This window comes from Somniosus microcephalus, unplaced genomic scaffold (genome assembly GCF_052327205.1).
Source record: "Somniosus microcephalus isolate GS21.2 unplaced genomic scaffold, FLI_Smic_1.0 unresolved_chr3, whole genome shotgun sequence".
NCBI classification, from domain to species: domain Eukaryota; kingdom Metazoa; phylum Chordata; class Chondrichthyes; order Squaliformes; family Somniosidae; genus Somniosus; species Somniosus microcephalus.
In genome coordinates, this window is record NW_028225181.1 from 28,612,278 (window position 1) to 28,634,397 (window position 22,120).

At 48.9% G+C, this 22,120-nt stretch overlaps 1 long non-coding RNA gene and 1 pseudogene across 1 annotated transcript; both read right to left on the reverse strand.

Annotated features, from left to right (window-relative positions):
* Positions 1-1,799, reverse strand: part of LOC147091331 (uncharacterized) — a 132,923-nt pseudogene extending 131,124 nt beyond the window's left edge.
* Positions 1,800-3,439: 1,640 nt separating this feature from the next.
* Positions 3,440-4,230, reverse strand: LOC147091332 (uncharacterized). The gene is made up of 2 exons (XR_015075141.1): positions 3,952-4,230; positions 3,440-3,728 (listed from the first exon to the last, which is right to left on the reverse strand). It is a non-coding gene; the product is annotated as an uncharacterized LOC147091332 (long non-coding RNA).
* Between the last annotated feature and the right edge of the window lie 17,890 nt (positions 4,231-22,120).

The following is a 22,120-nucleotide window of genomic DNA, read 5'->3' on the forward strand; positions in this document are numbered from 1 at the left end:
GAGAGAGAGAGAATGCCTTCTCGAGAGGCTAGTTATACCCCCCTCGGTAGCCCTTATCTCTACGCTCAGTCAGCTCATCCTTTTTATCTGATTTGAGCGGGCTGGAATTAAACAAAATGTATCGATCTTGTCCCATCGACTTGGATGGCCGGTAATCGGTTCCTGCCGGTTCTGCAACTGCTCGCCATTGTCCAACAGGTTCTTTGATGGGGGCCAGCCCCGTCTCGATGGCCCCGCTGATTATTTTGATTGTTTGAGCAAACACCTTGATGGCCTTTATGCGTAGGTCTGATTGCAATTGTGTTTGTCCACAATGCATATGCAAAAGTCTTGACTGGTTTCATGATCTCCTTGCTGCAGACGTTGAAATGCACAAGCTGTTAGCATGCCAGGGTCCGACTTGAAACTGACAGGCTTTTGGTCACGAGGTCCAACCACAGCCATTTTGTTGTGCCCTGGATTTTAAAACTCAGTCTGACCAGGGTTGCTTTTAAAAACCAAATAAATCTTCGGTGGGTGGGGGGGATGTATGACATTTTCGAATCCTTCAACAGAGAAGGTTGAGAGGAGATTTGATAGAGGTGTTCAAAATCATGAGGGGTCCGGACAGATTAGATAGAGAGAAACTGTTCCCATTGGCAGAAGGGTCGAGAACCAGAGGACACAGATATAGGTGATTGGCAGAAGACTCGAAGGTGACATGAGGAAAAACTTTTTTACGCAGCGAGTGGTTAGGGTCTGGAATGCACTGCCTGAACGGATGGTGGAGGAAGATTCAATCGTGGCTTTCAAAAGGGAATTGGATAAGTACCTGAAGGAAAATATAGATACATAGATACATAGAAGATAGGAGCAGGAGTAGGCCATTCGGCCCTTCGAGCCTGCTCCACCATTCAATGAGATCATGGCTGATCATCCAAATTCAGTACCCGGTCCCTGCCTTCTCCCCATATCCCTTGATCCCTTTAGCCTTAAGAAATATATCCAACTCTTTCTTGAATATACTTAATGAACTGGCCTCCACCGCCCTCTGTGGCAGAGAATTCCACAGGTTCACCACTCTCTGGGTGAAGAAATTCCTCCACATTTCAGTCCTAAATGGCTTACCCCTTATCCTTAGACTATGACCCCTGGTTCTGGACTCCCCGGCCATCAGAAACATCCTTCCTGCATCTAGTCTGTCCAGGCCTGAAAGAATTTAATAGGTTTCGATGAGATCCCCACATCAATCTTCTAAACTCCAGTGAGTATAAGCCCAATCGACACAATCTCTCCTCATACGTCATTCCTGCCATCCCAGGTATCAGCCTGGTGAATCTTTGCTGCACTCCTTCCATGGCAAGAACGTCCTTCCTCAGGTAAGGTGACCAAAACTGCACACAATACTCAAGGTGTGGTCTCACCAAGGCCCTGTACAACTGCAGCAAGACATCTTTGTTCTTGTACTCGAACCCTCAAACAATTGCAGGGCTATGGGAAAGGGCGGGGGTTGGGACTAGCTAAGTGCTCTTGCAGAGAGCTAGCACGGGCTCAACGAGCCGAATGGCCTCCTTCTGTACTGTAACCATTCGATGATTCTGTGCTTCTACATTTCTGACAGAAATAAACACGACCTCAACCTTGGACTCTGGGGTTTTGCCGGCTCCAGGATTTGCCCTGGTTCCATTCAGTCCTCGGCCTTCTCTGCAAAGGGCTTCTGACAACAACGTGTCCCCGGGCCCCAGCAGCGATCCTACCATGATATCTTCACCCATTACCCTGCCTTTCACCTTCACTGGAGCTGGTCTCACTGCTGCCATCGTCCCCCGTACTGAGGCCCTCTTTGATCGCCAGTCCTGGTCTTGGGACAAGCGTTCTCCGGATTCAGTCTGAGGGACAAAGCTCGCTGCCACCACTTCCTCCGCCCAGGCCCTGTCACTCCACCAGCTTTGCAGAATCTCCATTTTGCCAGTGACGATTGCCTCGGTGAGGTTTAGCCTTTAGTTTCAGGGTTAGGATCATGGTTTTAGGGCGAAGGTTGGTGTTACGGTTAGTGCTAGGGTCGGGTTAAATTTGGGGTCAGGTTGCGTGTTCGTGTCGGGGAAAAAGTTGGGGTCAGTGTGTGTGTTGGTGTCAGGGGTTAAAGTTCGGGTTAGGTTGTGTGTTGGTGTCGGGCTAAAGTTGGGGTCAGGGTTAATGTTTGTGTCGGGGGTTAAATTTGGGGTCAGAGTTCATGCTGGTGTCAGGGGCTAAAGTTGGGGTCAGGGTGCGTGTTGGGGTCAGGGTAAAAGTTGGGGTCAGGGTGCGTGTTGGTGTCGGCGGCTAAAGTTGGGGTCAGGGTGCGTGTTGGTGTCGGGGTAAAAGTTGGGGTCAGGGTGCGTGTTGGTGTCGGGGGTTAAAGTTGGGGTCAGGGTGCGTGTTGGTGTCGGGGTAAAAGTTGGGGTCAGGGTACGTGTTGGTGTCAGGCTAAATTTGGGGTCAGGGTTAATGTTTGTGTCAGGAGTTAAAGTTGGGGTCAAAGTTCATGCTGGTGTCTGGGGCTAAAGTTGGGGTCAGGGTGCGTTTTGGGGTCGGGGTTAAAGTTGGGGTCAGGGTCTGCATTTGTGTCGGGTTAACGGTTGGGGTCAGGGTCTGTGATTGTGTCGGGTTAAATGTTGGGGTCAGGGTGTGTGTTGATGTCGGGCTTAAAGTTGGGGTCAGGGTGTTGCTGTCGGGGGTAAAATTTAGGGTCAGGGTTCGTGATGGTGTCGGGGGTTAAAGTAGCGGTCAGCATTCGTGTTGGTGTCGGGGTAAAAGTTGGGGTCAGGGTGCTTGTTGGTGTCAGGGGTTAAAGTTGGGGTCAAGTTGCCTGTTGGTGTCGGGGTTAAAGTTGGGTTCAGGGTGCGAGTCAGTTTCGGGTTTAATGTTGGGGTCAGGTTGCATGGTGGTGTCGGGGTTAAAGTTGGTGTCATGGGTTGTGTTGGCGTCGGGGTTAAAGTTGGGGTCAGGGTGCGTGGTGGTGTTGGGGTTAAAGTTGGTGTCATGGGTCGTGTCGGTTTCGGGTTAAAGTTGGGATCAAGTTGCGTGGTGGTGTTGGGGGTTAAAGTTGGGGTCTGGGTTCGTTTTGGTGTCGGGGGTTAAAGTTGGGGTCAAGGTGCGTGTTGCTGTCGGGGGTTCAAGTTGGGGTCAGGGTTCGTGTTGGTATCAGGGGTTAAAGTTGGGGTCAAGGTGCGTGTTGCTGTCGGGGGTTCAAGTTGATTGTCAGGGTTCGTGTTGGTGTCAGGGGTTAAAGTTGGTGTCAGGGTGCGTTTTGGGATGAGGTTCTCTCCCAGCGTCAGTTGATCTGGAATTCCCTCCCGAAACCTCTCTACCTCATTTTCCCTGAGGGTCAATTCCCGCACCACTCCCGCATTCCTCCCCGAGGAACAGCCCATTCCGTGACTCCACACACACACACACACAGAGAAAGGGAAGCACAGGATAAATACAATGAGTTTTATTTCTGAGTACAGCCCGCTATTCAAACGGCAGTGGGACAGGCTCAGGTGGGCAATATAGCTGCCACCCCATTAAACAAAGCCTGCTCATCATCGATGAATCCATCTTTCCCCGGAGATCTGGGCTGAAGGTCATTCCAGGGTTCGACCACCGTTAATCAAAACAACAATAGGACCCATCGTCGCACATGCCCTGCCCTGTAGGATGCTCCACAGCACAAGGCTCAGCAGAACATTCACCTCCGAACGACAGGCACTGAGCTGTGTTAGAATCTGTAATTACAAACAAAGGGTTAATTCGGTGGTCGTGCTGTAGCAGAGAAAGGAGAAGAAAAAGAAATGAAAGAAAGTCCTCAGGATGTCCCAAAGCACTTCACAGCGAATGGAAGTGCGGCCACCGCTGTAATCCAGCCTATCTGACTCCGCGACAATCAGATGGGGAATAAAATAGCTTCCTCCAGAAGGGACTCTGAGCGCCGGGAGGGAATTTACTCACACACGATTTGGAAGTCCTGAGCCAGCAGCAGGAGGCCAAGAACGAGGACCAGGGCTTTCATCATCTCGAAGAGAGTTCCTCAGAGTCCGGGTCAATGGTTTGGAGTGCAGAGGCTGTGTCTTCAGTCACAGAGAGTTTGCTGCAATTTATGCTCACAGAGACAAGGAGTGCCTGCTGCTCTGGGAAAATATCCTCTGCAAAGGTGAGACACGATTGGCAGTTTGATTCAGCAGACAAGACGGTGGGCGTGGGCAGCTCCAGGGCTCAGTGTGTGATCCTGGCAGTTTGATTGTCCCAGAACAAGTTATTCATCCACGTTTCAGAGGCACGAACCATCAAGGCCAATCCCAATCTGACACTACTCAGAACACAGACACCACTCTGAACACAGACCCCACTCTGAACACAGACCCCACTCTGAACACAGACACCACTCTGAACACAGACCCCACTCTGAACACAGACACCACTCTGAACACAGACCCCACTCTGAACACAGACCCCACTCTGAACACAGATCCCACTCTGAAAACAGACCCCACTCTGAACACAGACCCAGCTCTGAACACGTACCCCACTCTGAACACGGGCCCCACTCTGAACACAGACCCCACACTGAACACAGATCCCACTCTGAACACAGACCCCACTCTGAACACAGACCCCACTCTGAACACAGACCCCACTCTGAACACAGACCCCACTCTGAACACAGACCCCACTCTGAACACAGACCCCACTCTGAACACAGACCCCACACTGAACACAGACCCCACACTGAACACAGACCCCACTCTGAACACAGACCCCACACTGAACAGGGACCAAACACTGAAAACGGACCCCACTCTGAAAACGGACCCCACTCTGAACAAGGACCCCACACTGAACAAGGAGCACACTCTGAACACGGACACCACACTGAACACGGACCCCACTCTGAACACGGACTCCACTCTCAACACGGATCTCACTGTGAACACGGACCCCTCTCTGCACACAGACGCCACTCTGCACACGGACCCCATTCTGAACACGAAGCCCACTCTGAACACGGAGCCCACACTGAAAACGGAACCCTCTCTGAACACCGAGCCCACACTGAACACTGATACCACTCTGAACACGGACCCCACTCTGAACACGGACCCCACTCTGAAATCGGACCCCACTCTGAAAATGGAACCCACTCTGAACACGGACCCCACACTGAACACGGACCCCACGTTGAAAACGGACCACACTCTGAACACGGACCCCACACTGAACACGGACCCCACATTGAAAACGGACCACACTCTGAACACGGACCCCACACTGAACACGGACCCAAATTGAAAACGGACCCCACACTGAACACTGAACCCACTCTGAAAACGGACCCCACTCTGAAAGCAAAGCCCACTCTGAAAGCAAACCGCACTCTGAACGCAAAGCCCACTCTGAACGCAAACCCAACTCTGAACACAGACACCACTCCGAACACAGACACCACTCTGAACACAGATCACACTGTGAACACAGACCCCACTCTGAACACAGACCCCACGCTGAACACAAACCCCACTCTGAACATGGACCCCACTCTGAACACGCACCCCACTCTGAAAACAGACACCACTCTGAACACAGGGCCTACTCTGAACACAGAAGCCACACTGAACAAGGACACCATTCTGAACAAAGACACCACTCTGAACCCAGACCCAACTCTGAACACAGACCCCACGTTGAACAAATACCCCATTCTGAACACAGGCACCACTTAGATCCCAGACCCCTCTCTGATCGCAGACCCCACTCTGAACACGGACCCCACTCTGAACACTGATACCACTCATAACACAGACCCCATTCTGAACACAGACACCACTCTAAACACAGACCCCACTCTAAACACAGACCCCACTCTAAACAAAGACCCCATTCTGAACACAGACACCACTCTGAACACAGACACCACTCTGAAAAATGACCCCACGCAGAACACAGACCCCACTCAGAACACAGACCCAATTCTGAACATGACCCCATTCTAAACACAGACACCATTCTGAAACCAGACCCCTCTCTGAGCGCAGACCACACTTTGAACAATGTCCCCAATCTGAACACAGAAACCACTCTGAACCCAGAACCCACACTGATCGCAGACCCCACTCTGAACGCAGACTCAAACATAGAAACATAGAAGATAGGAGAAGGAGTAGGCCATTCGATCCCTCGAGCCTGCTCAACCAATCAATGCGATCATGGCTGACCATCCAATTTCAGTACCCAGTACCTGCCTTCGCCCCATACCTCTTGATCCCTTTAGCCTGAAGAAATATATCAAAATCCTTGTTGAATATATTTAATGAATTGGCCTCTACTGCCTTCTGTGGTAGAGAATTCCACAAGTTCCCCACTCTCTGGGTGAAGAAATTCCTCCTCATTTCTGTGCTAAACGGCCTACCTCTTATCCTGAGATTGTGACCCCTGGTTCTGGACTCCCCGACCGTCGGGAACATCCTTCCTGCATCTAGTCGGTCCAGTCCTGTCAGAATTTTATAAGTTTCAATTAGATCCCCTCTCATTCTTCTGAACTCCAGCGAGGACAAGCCCAATCGACCCTATCTCTCCTCATACGTCATTCCTGCCATCCCAGGTATAAGCCTGGTGAATCTTCGCTGAACTCCTTCCATGGCAAAAACATCCTTCCTCGGAAAAGGCGACCAAAACTGCACACAATACTCAAGATATGGTCTCACCAAGGCCCTGTACAACTGCAGCAAGACATCCTTGTTCTTGTACTCAAACCCTCTCGCTACGAAGGCCAACATACCATTTGACTTCTGAACCGCCTGCTGCAGCTGCATGCTTACTTTCAGTGACTGGTGCACAAGGGCACCCAGGTCTCGTTCCACTTCCCCTTCTCCCAATCTATTGTCATTCAGATAAAAGTCTGCCTTCCTGTTTTTGCTACCAAAGTGGATAGCCTCACAGTTATCCACGTTATATTGCATCTGCCATGCTTCTGCCCAATCACCCAACCTGTCCAAATCATCCTGGAGTTTCTTATCATCCTCCTCACAGCACACACGCCCACCCAGCTTTGTGTCGTCTGCAAATTTGGAGATATTTCATCTAGTTCCCTTGTCTAGATCATTAATATATATTGTGAATAGCTGCACTCTGAACACAGACTCCACTCTCAACATAGACCCCACTCTGAACACAGACCCCACTCTGAGCACAGACCCCATTCTGAATACAGATTCCACTTTGAACAGGGATCCCACTCTAAACAGGGAACCTACTCTGAACAAGGACACCACTCTATACACAGACCCCTCTCTGAACAAGGACCCCACTGAGAACATAGGGCCCACTGTGAAAACGGACCCCACTTTCACACAGACCCGAATTTGAACACGGACCCCACTCTGAACGCGTACCCAACTGAGAAAAGAGACCCCAATGTGAACACGGACCCCACTCTGAACACAGACCCCACTCTCAACACTGACCCAACTCCGAACACTGACCCCACTCTGAACACTGACCCCACTCTGAACACTGACCCCACTCTGAACACGGACACCACTCTGAACACGGACCCCATACTGAACACAGACCCCACACTGAACACGGAATCCACTCTGAACGTGGACCCCGCACTGAACACAGACACCACTCTGGACACGGAACCCACTCTGAACACTGAGACCACTCTGTACACGGAGCTCACTCTGAACTCAAAGCTCACTCTCAACACAGACCCCACTCTGAACATGGAGCGCACTCTAAACATGGACCCCACTCTGAACAAGGACCCCACTGAGAACACAGGCCCGACTGTGAAAACGGACCCCACTTGAACATGGACCCGAATTTGAACACGGACCCCACTCTGAACACGGACCCAACTGAGAACAGAGACCCCATGTGAACACGGACTGCACTCTGAACACAGACCCCACTCTGAACACTGACCCCACTCTGAACACTGAATCCACTCTGAACTCAGAACCCACTCTGAACATGGACCACACTCTGAACACGGACACCACTCTGAACACGGATTCCATACTGAACACAGACCCCACTCTGATCACGGAACCCACTCTGAACATGGACCCCGCAATGAACACAGACACCACTCTGGACACGGACCGCACTCTGAACACTGAGACCACTCTGTACATGGAGCTCACTCTGAACTCAAAGCTCACTCTCAACACAGACCCCACTCTGAACATGGATCCCACTCTGAACACGGAGCCCACTCTGAACACGGAGCCCACTCTGAACACAGACAACACTCTGAGAACAGACCCCACTCTGAACACGGAGCACACTCTGAACACGGACTCCTTTCTGAACAGAGACACCACTCTGAAAAAAGACCCCACTCTGAACACAAACCCAACTCTTAACATGGACCCCACACTGAACACGGACCCCATTCTGAACACGGAACCCACTCTGAACACAGACCCAACACTGAACATGGAGCACAATCTGAACATGGACCCCACTGTGAACACGGAGCCCACTCTGAACACAGACCCCACTCTGAACACAGACCCAACACTGAATACGGAGTGCAATCTGTCACAGACCCCATTCTGGACACAGACTCCACTTTGAACAGGACCCCACTCTGAAAATGGACCCCACTCTGAATGGGGAACCAACTCTGAACACGGACCCCACTTTGAACAAGGACCGCACTGAGAACACAGGCCCCACTGTGAACACGGACACCACTTGAACACGGACCCAAATCAGAACACGGACCCCACTCTGAACACGGACCGAACTGAGAACACAGTCCCCACTGTGAACACGGACACCACTCTGAACACTGACCCCACTCTGAACATGGACATCACTCTGAACACGGACACCACTCTGAACACGTACCCCATACTGAACACAGACCCTACTCTGAACACGGAACCCACTCTGAACATGGACCCCACACTGAACACAGACACCACTCTGAACACAGACCCCACTCTGAACACTGAGCCCAATCTGTACACGGAGTTCACTCTGAACTCAAAAGCTCACTCTCAACACAGACCCCACTCTGAACATGGACGGCACTCTGAACACGGAGCCCACTCTGAACACTGACCCCACTCTGAACACTGACCCCACTCTGAACACAGTCCCCACTCTGAACACAGTCCCCACTCTGAACGCAGACCCACTATGAAAACCGAACCCACTCTGAACACAGACTCCACTCTGAACACAGACCCCACTCTGAACACAGATTCCACTCTGAACACAGACCCCACTGTGAACACAGACTCCACTCTGAACACGGATTGCACTCTGAACACACACTCCACTCTGAACACAGACTCCACTCTGAACACAGACCCCACTCTGAACACAGACCCCACTATGAACACAGACTCCACTCTAAAGACAGACTCCACTCTGAAAATCAAGACTAGTTTGGGAGAGTCAATGAGGAGAAACTTTCTCTTGCGTCAGAAGGTTTGGTAACCAGAGGAGACAGATTTAAGGGAACTGAAAACAGAACCAGCAGAGACATGCTGAAATTTAATTCAATTCGTTGAGCTGTGATCTGAATTGCTCAGAGCGAAGGGAACGATTTGTTCTGTGTCAAAGCAACGTGTGAGACAGGGCCTGGAGTCACGGAAGGTGCACACACTGACCGTTCACCCCGGGATAGAAAGATCTCGGGGAAATTGCCGGGGCAGAATTCCTACCCTGAATTATTTAGTGCAAGTAATGAAAGATGTCCTGAAAACGTTCCTGAATTGGGAGAGAGGATATAATGTTCCGATTGGTGCTTTAGAAAGCATTTATATATCCCCCTCTGGTTTTTAATCCAACTTTGTCTTTAACCATTACAAGCTCCAATATTCTGCAACTTTCTATAAAACCTTCTAAAATACACAGAGGTATAAATTTACAATTAAAGCCCAAAACTGAATACAGACCGAAAATGAACACGCATCGCACTCTGAATACAGACACCACATTGATCACAGACCCCACTGTGAACACAGACTCCACTCTGAACACAGACCGCACTCTGAAAACAGACCCCACGTTAAACACAGACCCCACTCTGAACACAGACTCCACTCTGAACTCGGACCCCACTCTCATCACAGTCCCCACTCTGAACACTATCCCAAGTCTGAACATAAATCTCACTCTGGACACAGACCCCACTCTGAACACAGACCCCGCTCTGAACACGGAGCCTGCTCTGAACACAGATCCCACTCTGAACACAGACCGCACTCTGAACACAAACGCCACTATGAACGTAAATCCCGCTCTGAACACGGACACCACTCTAAAGACGGACCTCACTCTGATCGCAGACCCCACTTGGAAAATAGACACCACACTGAATACAAACCCCACTCTGAACACAGACCCCACTCTGAACACAGACCCCACTCTGAACACAGACCCCACTCTGAACACAGGCCCCACTCTGAACACAGACTCCACTCTGAACACAGACCCCACTCTGAACACAGACCCCACTCTGAACACAGACCCCACTCTGAACACAGACCCCACTCTGAAAACAGACCCCACTCTGAAAACAGACACCACACAGAACACAGACACCACACTGAACTCAGACACCACACTGAACACAGACCCCACTCTGAACACAGACCCCACTCTGAACACAGACCCCACTCTGAACACAGACCCCACTCTGAACACAGACCCCACTCTCAAAACAGACCCCACTCTGAAAACAGACACCACACTGAACACAGACACCACACTGAACTCAGACACCACACTGAACACAGACACCACTCTGAACAACGACACCATTCTGAACACAGACCCCACTCCGAATACAGACCCCACTCTGAATACAGACCCCACTCTGAACACAGACACCACACTGAACATGGAACACACACTGAACACAGACCCCACTCTGAACACAGACCCCTCTTTGTAAGCAGACCCCAATCTGAACGTGGACCCCACTCTGAACATGGACCCCACTCTGAACACGGACTTCACTCTGAACACGGACCTCACTCTGAAAACATACCACTCTCTGATCAGAAACACTACTCTTAAAACAGACTCCATTCTGAACAAGGACCCCACTCTGAACACAGATCACACACTGAACACAGACCACACTCTGGACACGGACCCTACTCTGGACCCGGACCCCACTCTGGAAATGGAACACAATTCTGAACACACACACAATATTAACACAGACCCCACTCTTAACACAGACTCCGTAACTGGTCACGGAATGCAGTCACCAATCTGAACACAGACCCCAATCTGAACACAGACCCCTCTCTGAAAGCAGACCCCAATCTGAACAAAGACCCCACTCTGAAAGTAGATCCCACTCTGGACACAGACGCAAATCTGCACACAGATTGCAATCTGAACACGGATCCCACTCTGAACACACACTCCCTTCTGAATACAGACCACAATCTGGACACATACCCCACTCTGAACAGAGACCCCACTCTGAACATAGACCTCACTCTGAAGACGGACCCCAATGTGAATACAGATCCACACTGAACACAGACCCCACTCTGAAGACAGACGTCATTCTGAATACAGACCCCTCTCTGAACATAGAACCCACGCTGAGCACAGACCCACGCTGAACACGGACCCACTCTGAACACAGACCCACGCTGAACACAGAACCCACTCTGAACACAGACCCCACTCTGAACACAGACCCCACTCTGAACACAGACCCCACTCTGAACACAGACCCCACTCTGAACACAGACCCCACTCTGAACACAGACACCACTCTGAATACAGACCCCACTCTGAACAGAGAACCCACGCTGAACAGAGACTCCTGTCTGAAGATGGACCACACTCTGAACACGGACCCCACTCTGAACACTCATCCCTACTCTGAACACAGACTCCACTCTGAACACAGACCCCACTATGAACACAGACTCCACTCTAAAGACAGACTCCACTCTGAAAATCAAGACTAGTTTGGGAGAGTCAATGAGGAGAAAATTTCTCTTGCGTCAGAAGGGTTGGTAACCAAAGGAGACAGATTTAAGGGAATTGAAAACAGAACCAGCAGAGACATGCTGAAATTTAATTCAATTCGGTGAGCTGTGATCTGAATTGCTCAGAGTGAAGGGAACGATTTGTTCTGTGTCAAAGCAACGTGTGAGACAGGGCCTGGAGTCTTGGAAGGTGCACACACTGACCATTCACCCCGGGATAGAAAGATCTCGGGGAAATTGCCGGGGCAGAATTCCTACCCTGAATTATTTAGTGCCAGTAATGAAAGATGTCCTGAAAACGTTCCTGAATAGGGAGAGAGGATTTAATGTTCAGATTGGTGCTTTAGAAAGCATTTAGAAAAACCCCTCTGGTTTTTAATCCAACTTTGTCTTAACCATGACAAGCTCCAATATTCTGCAACATTCTGAAAACCCTTCTAAAATACACAGAGGTATAATTTTACAATTAAAGCCCAAAACTGAATACAGACCGAAAATAAACACGCATCGCACTCTGAATAAAGACACCACATTGATCACAGACCCCACTGTGAACACAGACTCCACTCTGAACACAGACCCCACTCCAATCACAGTCCCCACTCTGAACACTATCCTAAGTCTGAACACAAATCTCACTCTGGACACAGACCCCACTCTGAACACAGACCCCACTCTGAACATGGAGCCTGCTCTGAACACAGACCCCACTCTGAGCACAGATCCCACTCTGAACACAGACCCCACTCTGAACACAAACCCCACTATGAACGTAAACCCCGCTCTGAACATGGAGACCACTCTGAAGACGGACCTCACTCTGATCGAGGACCCGACTTTGAACACAGACACCACACTGAACACAGACCCAACTCTGAACACAGACCCCACTCTGAAAACAGACCCCACTCTGAAAACAGACCCCACTCTGAAAACAGACCCCACTCTGAAAACAGACACCACACTGAACACAGACCCCACTCTGAACAACGACACCACTCTGAACACAGACCCCACTCTGAATACAGACACCACTCTGAACACAGACACCACACTGAACACGGAACACACACTGAACACAGACCCCACTCTGAAAGCAGACCCCAATCTGAACACGGACCCCACTCTGAACATGGACCCCACTCTGAACACGGACTTCACTCTGAACACGGACCTCACTCTGAAAACATACCACTCTCCGATCAGAAACACTACTCTTAAAACAGACCCCATTCTGAACAAGGACCCCACACTGAACACAGATCACACTCTGAACACAGACCACACTCTGGACACGGACACCTCTCTGGACCCGGAACCCACTCTGGAAACGGAACACAATTCTGAACACACACACAATATTAACACAGACCCCACTCTTAACACAGACCACACACTGGTCACGAAATGCAGTCACCAATCTGAACACAGACCCCACTCTGAACACAGACCCCTCTCTGAAAGCAGACCCCAATCTGAACAAAGACCCCAATCTGAACGTAGAGCCCACTCTGGACACAGACGCAAATCTGCACACAGATTGCAATCTGAACACGGATCCCACTCTGAACACACACTCCCTTCTGAACACAGACCACAATCTGGACACATACCCCACTCTGAACAGAGGCCCCACTCTGAACACAGACCCCACTCTGAACAGAGACCCCACTCTGAACATAGACCTCACTCTGAAGACGGACCCCAATGTGAATACAGATCCACACTGAACACAGACCCCACTCTGAAGACAGACGTCATTCTGAATACAGACCCCTCTCTGAACATAGAACCCACGCTGAGCACAGACCCACGCTGAACACAGAACCCACGCTGAACACAGACCCAACACTCAGCAAAGAACCCACTCGGAACACAGACCCCACTCTGAACACAGACCCCACTCTGAACACAGACACCACTCTGAAAACAAACCCACTCTGAATACAGACCCCACTCTGAACAGAGACCCCACGCTGAACAGAGACCCCTGTCTGATGATGGATCACACTCTGAACACGGACCCCACTCTGAACACACATCCCCACTCTGAACACGGACCCAACTCTGAACAGTGACCCCAGTCTGAACATGGACACCACTCTGAACACAGACACCACTCTGAACGTGGACCCCACTCTGAATACGGACCCCCCTCTGAACACAGACCCCACTCTGAACACAAACACCATTCTGAACACAGATCCCACTCTGAAAATGTATCCACTCTGAACACGGACCCCACACTGAACAATGACCCCACTTTGAACACGGAAACAACTCATACACAGACTCCACTCTGAACACAGACCCCACACTGAGCATGGATTGATCTCTGAAAGCGTTCCCAACTCTGAACACGGACGCCACTCTGAATAAAGACCCCTCTCTGAACACAGACCCCACGCTGAACACAGACCCCATTCTGAAAAGAGACCCACTCTGAACACAGAAACCACTCTGAACACGGAATGCACTTAGAACACAAACACCTCTCTGAACACAGACCCCACTCTGAACAGAGAACCCACTCTGAACAGAAAACCCACTCTTAACACAGAACCCTCTCTGATCACGGACACCACATTGAACACAGAAAAAACTCTGAACACAGACCCCACTCTGAACACAGACCCCACTCTGAACACAGACCCCACTCTGAGCATGGAGTGAACTCGGAACATGGACCCCACTCCGAACACAGACACTGTATCGATTTCTTTGTGGGTTCAATGATGAGTCATTTATGAAAGAGAATTACTTTTAATCTAAAGCTTGTTCAACTCTTTTATACAGCTTTTACAGGAGACACGATGCTTGTGATGCATCTAGAACGAAACTGAAATTAACTGCCTTGCTTCTCTCGGTCACATGCCCTCTGCTGGTCAGGCACAAGCAATCAATACATGCAAACATGTTATTAAGGCATCATAATCGAACAGGCAAATACTATCTCTATTTGCTGATATCATTACATCTCCTTTTCTTAAAACAGAAGTATTTTACTTTTAACTAACAACATGCTTTCTTTGTATTAATCTGCATTTTAACTGTAACACTTAATGAACTTACATTATCATTATCATGATCAAGGTTTTTTAACCTTGCTTTGTGTGTTCACATGAAATATGTCAATACACTAGAACTTGAAGAAAGAATAAGATAACATTACTTCCTTCTATAACAATAGTCCTTAAATTTGCTTAATGAGTCTCTCAGGAGGCTTCACGTGTCTTGAGGATTTTCTGATTGATTGTCCTTGAATCTGAGTTGTTGCCTCAGGTGATGTGTTCTCAGCTGTGTGATCAGGTTGTTCAACAGTATCAGTCTCTTGACCTGCTGTGGCTGGTCCCATGAGAAGATCTCGACGATTTCTTCTCAGAACAGCACCCTCATCTGTCTGAATGGTGTATGATCTTGGTTGAACTTCACTCAGGACAGTTCCCTTCTGAGTCCATGTGTTTGTTTTGTCTTTCAACCTTACTTGGTCACCAGTGTGGAGTTCAGGTAGGTTTTGTGTTCCTCTGTCATAGTAGTACTTTTGCTTTTCTTTCTGTTGTTCTTTGAGCTTCCTCACTTTCTCCCCCTCTTTTGTTTTCAGGAGGTTCTCCGGAATGGGTAGGTTTTGACCTTAGCCGACGTCCCATCAGGAGTTGGGCTGGTGACATACCACACTCGAGCGGCGTTGTGCGGTATACAAGCATGCTCTGGTAGAAGTCAGTGCCACTGTCTTTTGCCTTGTACATCAGTCTTTTCACTGTCTGGACCGATTTTTCCACTAGACCATTGGACTGTGGAAAGTGAGGACTTGACTTTGTGTGGACAAAGTCCCACTCTTTGGCAAAGTGTCGGAAACTTGCATTGTAAAGCTAGGGTCCGTTTTCTGTGAAGACCTCGCTTGCCACGCCATGTCTGGAGAATATGGCTTTCATACATGTTATCACAGCATCTGCAGTGGTGGTGTACAGTCTACAAACCTCTGGATACAGGGAGTAATAGTCTGTGACTACAAGATAGTCCTTCCCTTGACATACGAATAGGTCAGCGCCTACCTTCTGGTAAGGTCTGTCTGGCGCTGGGTGTGGCTTTAGTGGTTCTACCGGATTGCTTGCTCGATATTTCAGGCATATTGTGCAGTTTGACACCTCATTTGTCACATCTTGCTTGATTCGTGGCCAGTACATCACCTCTCGTGCTCTGATCTTACACTTTTCGATTCCCAGATGTCCTCCATGGATCATTTTTAACATATCTTCTCTCAGACTCTTTGGGATAACTATTTTACTTCCTTTGTAGATGACGTCTTCGACCACTGATAGTTCCGCCCTGCAGTTCCAGTACTCTGCTATATCAGGTGAGTAGTCTTGCTTCATGTTGGGCCATCCATCCAAGATGCTTTTTCTCAGTCGTCTCATTGTTTCATCTTTGTTTGTCTCAGTCTTTATGAGCTCCATTTTTGCATCTGCTATGGGCAGTGCACTTGTGATCATGTCCACGTAGGCGTTCACTTTTTCATCCATTGTGGTGTTTGCGGGCTCACTTGGGTCAACAGCTCTGGACAACGTGTCTGCTGTATACATCAGCTTACCCGGTGTGTACGCAACATTCAGTGTATAGCGTTGCAGCCTGATCATCATTCTTTGTATTCTAAGCGGACAGCTATTCAGTGGCTTTTGGAACAATGCAATCAAGGGCTTATGGTCAGTCTCTACACTGATTGCTTATCCTGCCACAAACTGGTGAAATCTTTCACAGGCGTATGTGATGCTGAGCAGCTCCTTTTCTATTTGAGCATATCGCGTCTCCGCATCTGTCATTGAGCGCGATGCATATGCAATAGGTTGCCAGTAGTCATATTGTTGCAGAAGAACGGCACCGAGCCCACTCTGTGATGCATCTGATGATACCTTGATGGGTCTCGCTGGGTCATAAAACCTCAGAACTGGTTCCTCTGTGAGCAATTTCTTTTGATCGCTCCATGACTTCTCATGCTCATGATTCCATTCCCATTCTATGTTCTTTTCAGTTAGTCTTCTCAGTGGCGCCATCTTTTCTGAGAGGTTGGATATGAATTTCCCCATGTAGTTGATCATTCCATTAAACCTCTGCACGTCCTTTTTGCATTGTGGCTTTGGCATATTCTCAATGGCAGACACCTTTCTGGGATCTGGTCTGATGCCCTCACTGCTAAGGATATCTCCCACGAATGTCAGTTCTGTCACCCCGAGCTGGCATTTCTCTCTATACAGCTTCAGGTTTGTTTTCCTTGTTGCTTCCAGCACTTTTATCAGTCTCTCGTCCTGCTCAGTTCTCGTGGTTCCCCATACTATGCTGTCATCCATTGATGTATCAACTCCCTCCAGGTGCTCATAGATCATATGGATAGTTTTGTGATACACTTCAGGAGCTGAGGCAATGCCAAATGGTAACCTTAGGAATCTGTATCTGCCAAATGGACTGTTGAACGTGCACAGTCTTGAACTTGCTTCGTCCAATTTCCTCTGCAAAAATCCTGATGATGCATCTAACTTGCTGAAATACTTTGCATTGCAAACTGTGCCATGATTTTCTCACGTGTAGGAAGCTTGAAGTGCTCTCTCTTTATTGCTCTGTTTAGATCTCTTGGATCCAGGCAAATTCTGAGCTTTCCATTCTTTTTGTCCACTACGACGAGGGAACTCACCCACTCAGTTGGCTCATCTATCTTCCGAATCACGTTCAGGCTTTCCATCCTGTCCAACTCTGCCTTCAGTTGCTTTTGAAGAGCAAATGGGACTTTTCTGCATGGATGTATGATTTTTAATCTAAAGCTTGTTCAACTCTTTTATACAGCTTTTACAGGAGACACGATGCTTGTGATGCATCTAGAACGAAACTGAAACTAACTGCCTTGCTTCTCTCGGTCACAGGCCCTCTGCTGGTCAGGCACAAGCAATCAATACATGCAAACATGCTATTAAGGCATCATAATCGAACAGGCAAATACCATCTCTATTTGCTGATATCATTACAGACACCACTCTGAACAAAGAATCCACTCTGAAAAATGTCACCATTCTGAAAACGAACCCAACTCTGAAGACGGACCACACTCTGAACACACACCACACTCTGAACAGAGACCCCAGCCTGAACAGAGACTCCAGTCTGAACATGGACCACACTCTGAACAAGGAGCCCAATCTGAACACACATCACCACTCTGAACACGGACCCAACTCTGAGAATGGACCCGACTCTGAACAAGGACCCCACTCTGAACACGGAAACCACTCTGAACACAGACAAAAATCTGAACACAGACCCCACTCTGAACACAGACACCACTCTGAACAGAGACCCCATTCTGAACACTGACCCCACTCTGAGCACTGACCCCACATTGAATACAGAACCCACTCGGAACACAGACACCACTCTGAACACAGACCACACTCTGAACACAGAACCCACTCTGAACACAGAACCCACTCTGAACACAGAACCCATACTGAACACGGAAACCACTCTGAACACAGACCCCACTCTGAACACAGACACCACTCTGATCAGAGACACCATTCTGAACACAGACCCCATTCTGAACACATATCCCACTCTGAACACAGAAGCTTCTCTGAACACGGACCCCAATCTGAACACGGAAACCACTCTGAACACAAACCCCACTCTGAACACATACCCCAATCTGATCGGACAAATTCAACATGGATTTACAAAAGGTAAATTGTGATTGACAAATCTGCTGGAATTTTTTGAGGATGTAACTGTAAAATAGATAAGGGAGAACAATTGGATGTGGTGTATTTGGACTTTCAGAAGGCTTTTGAAAAGGTCCCGCATAAGAGATTATCATGTAAAGTTAAGGCACATGGGATTGGGGACAAGGTATTGACTTGAATAGAGAACTGGTTGGCAGACAGAAAACAAAGAGTTGGAGTAAATGGGTCTTTTTCCAAGTGGCAGGCAGTGACTAGTGGGGTACCGCAGGGATCGGTCCTTGGACCCCAGCTATTCACAATATAAATTAATGATCTAGACAAGGCAACAAGATGTAATATCTCCAAATTTGCAGACGACACAAAGCTGGGTGGACGTGTAAACTGTGAAGAGGATGCCAAGAAACTACAGGATGATTTGGACAGGTTGGATGACTGGGCAGAAGCATGGCAGATGCAATATAACGTGGATAAATGCGAGGTTATCCACTTTGGTGGCAAAAACAGGATGGCAGATTATTACCTGAATGGCAATAGATTGGGAGAAGGGGAAGTGCAACGAGACCTGGGTGTCCTTGTGCACCAGTCGCTGAATGTGCAGCAGATGGTTAAGAAGGCAAATGGTATGTTGGCCTTCGTAGCGAGAGGGCTTGAGTACAGGAACAACGATGTCTTGCTGCAGTTGTACAGGGCCTTGGTGAGACGTCATATTGAGTATTGTGTGCGGTTGTGGTCGCTTTATCTGAGGAAGGATGTTCTTGCCATGGAAGGAGTTCAGTGAAGGTTCACTAGGCTGATACCTGGGATAGCAGGAATGACGTATGAGGAGAGATTGGGTCGATTGGGCTGATACTCGCTGGAGTTTAGAAGATAGATAGGGGATCTCATTGAAACTTATAAAATTATGACAGGACTGTACAGACTAGATGCAGGAAGGATGTTCCCGATGGTCGGGGCGTCCAGAACCAGGGTTCACAGTCTAAGGATAAGGGGTAAGCCATCCAGGACAGAAATTAGGAGTAATTTCTTCACCCAGAGAGTGGTGAACCTGTGGAATTCTCTACCACAGAAGGCAGTAGAGGCCAATTCATTAAATATATTCAAGAAGGATTTGGATATACTTCTTAAGGCTAAAGAGATCAAGGGGTATGGGGAGAACGCAGCGACATGGTACTGAATTTGGATTACCAGCCATGATCGCATTGAATGGCAGAGCAGGCTCGAGGGGCCGAATGGCCCACTCCTGCTCCTATCTTCTATGTTTCTATGTGAGAGGGAGTTTGAGAGAGGGATTGAGTGGGTGTGAGAGATAGAGAGTGAGAGATTTTGAGTGCGAGAGAGCGATTATGAGAGAGAGTGTGAGAGGGAGTGCGAGAGGGGATGTGAGAGGGAGTGTGAGGGAATGTGAGAGGGAATTTGAGAGGGAATGTGAGACGGGGTGTGCGAGAGATTGTGAGAGAGAGTGTGAGAGCGATTGAGCGAGGGAGATTTTGAGGGGGAGATTGTGAGAGGGAGAGCGTGAGAGAGAGTGTGAAAGAGAGAGGGACTTTGAGAAAGAGAGAAAGTGTGTGAGAAAGAGAGTGTGTGAAAGAGATAATGTGAAAGAGAGAGAGAGAGGGAGTGAGAGTGAGTGAGCTGGAAAGTGTGAGTGAGAGTGGGAGTTTGAGTGAGTGAGAGAGGGAATGTGAGAGAGAGTGCGAGAGTGTTGGTGTCGGGTTAATAGTTGGGTCAGGGTTCGTGTTAGTGTCTGGGGGTTAAAATTGGGGCCAGGATTCGTGTTAATGTCGGTGGTTAAAGTTGGGGTCAGGGTCCGTGTTGCTGTCGGGGGTTAAAGTTGGGTTTAGGTTGCGTGGTGGTCTCGGGGGTTAAAGTTGGGGTCAGGGTTCGTGTTGCTGTCGGAGGTTAAGGTTTGGTTTAGACTTCGTGTTGGTGTCGGGGGTTAAAGTTTAGCTCACGGAGAGTGTTGGTGGCAGGGGTTAAAGTTTAGCTCACGGAGAGTGTTGGTGGCAGGGGTTAAAGTTGGGGTCTTATTTCGTGTTGGTGTCGGGGGTTAAAGTTGGAGTCAGGGTTCGTGTTGGTGTCGGGGGTTAAAGTTGGAGTCAGGGTTCGTGTTGGTGTCGGGGGTTAAATTTGGAGTCAGGGTTCGTGTTGGTTTCGGGGGTTAAATTTGGAGTCAGGGTACTTGTTGGTGTCGGGGTTTAACTTTCGGGTCAGGGTTCATGTTGGTGTCAGGGTTAAAGCTGGGGTTAGGTTGCGTGATGGTGTCGGGGGTTAAAGTTCGGGTCAGGTTTCGTGTTGGTGTCGAGGTTAAAGCTGGTGTCAGGTTGCGTGAAGGTGTCGGGGGTTAAATTTCGAGGAAGGGTTCGTGTTAGTGTCAGGGGTTAAAGATGGGGTCAGGGTTCGTGTTGGTACCAGGGGTTAAATTTGGGATCGGGATACGTGTTGGTGTAGTGGGTATAAGTTCGGGACATGGTTTGACACAGACCCCACTCTGAACACAGACCCCATTCTGAATGCAGATCCCACTCTGAACACAGGCCCCATTCTGAAAATCAAGTGAAGTTTGAGAGACTAAATAAGGAGAACATTTTCCTAGCGTCAGAATGTTTGGTAAAGAGAGGATAACGATTTAATGGAATTGAAAAAAGAACCAGCGGAGACATGCTGAAATATGTTTCAATGCGGCGAGTTGTTGTGATCTGAATCACTCAGGGCGATTGGAATGATCTGTTCTGTGTGAAAACATCCTGTGAGACAGGACCTGTTGTCACGGAACATGAACACGCTGCCCATTCCCCCGGGATAGAAAGTTCTCGGGGAAAATGGCTGGGCAGAATTTCTACCCTGAATTTTTTAGTGCCAGTGATGAAAGATGTCCTGCAAACGTTGCTGAATTGGGAGAGAGGATATAAGGTGCCGATTGGTGCTTTTGAACGCCTCTTTAAAACACCCTCTGGAATTTTAATCCAACTATCAATTTAACCATTTCAAGCTCTCCTAAACTGCAACCTGGTGAAACTCTTGTAAATTACACAGAGATATAAATTTACAATGAAAGCCCGAAACTGATAGCAGACCAACAGTGAACACGCATCGCACTATGAATACAGAACCCAAATTGAACACAGACCCCACTCTGATCACAGACCCCACTCTGAACACGGACCCCACTCTGAACACAGACCCCACTCTGAACACTGACCCCACTCTGAGCACTGACCCCACATTGAATACAGAACCCACTCTGAACACAGACACCACTCTGAACACAGACCACATTCTGAACACAGACCCCACTCTGAACACGGACCCCACTCTGAACACGGACCGAACTCTGAACACAGACCCCACTCTGAACACAGACCCCACTCTGAACACGGACCCTACTCTGAACACAGACCCCACTCTGAACAGAGACCC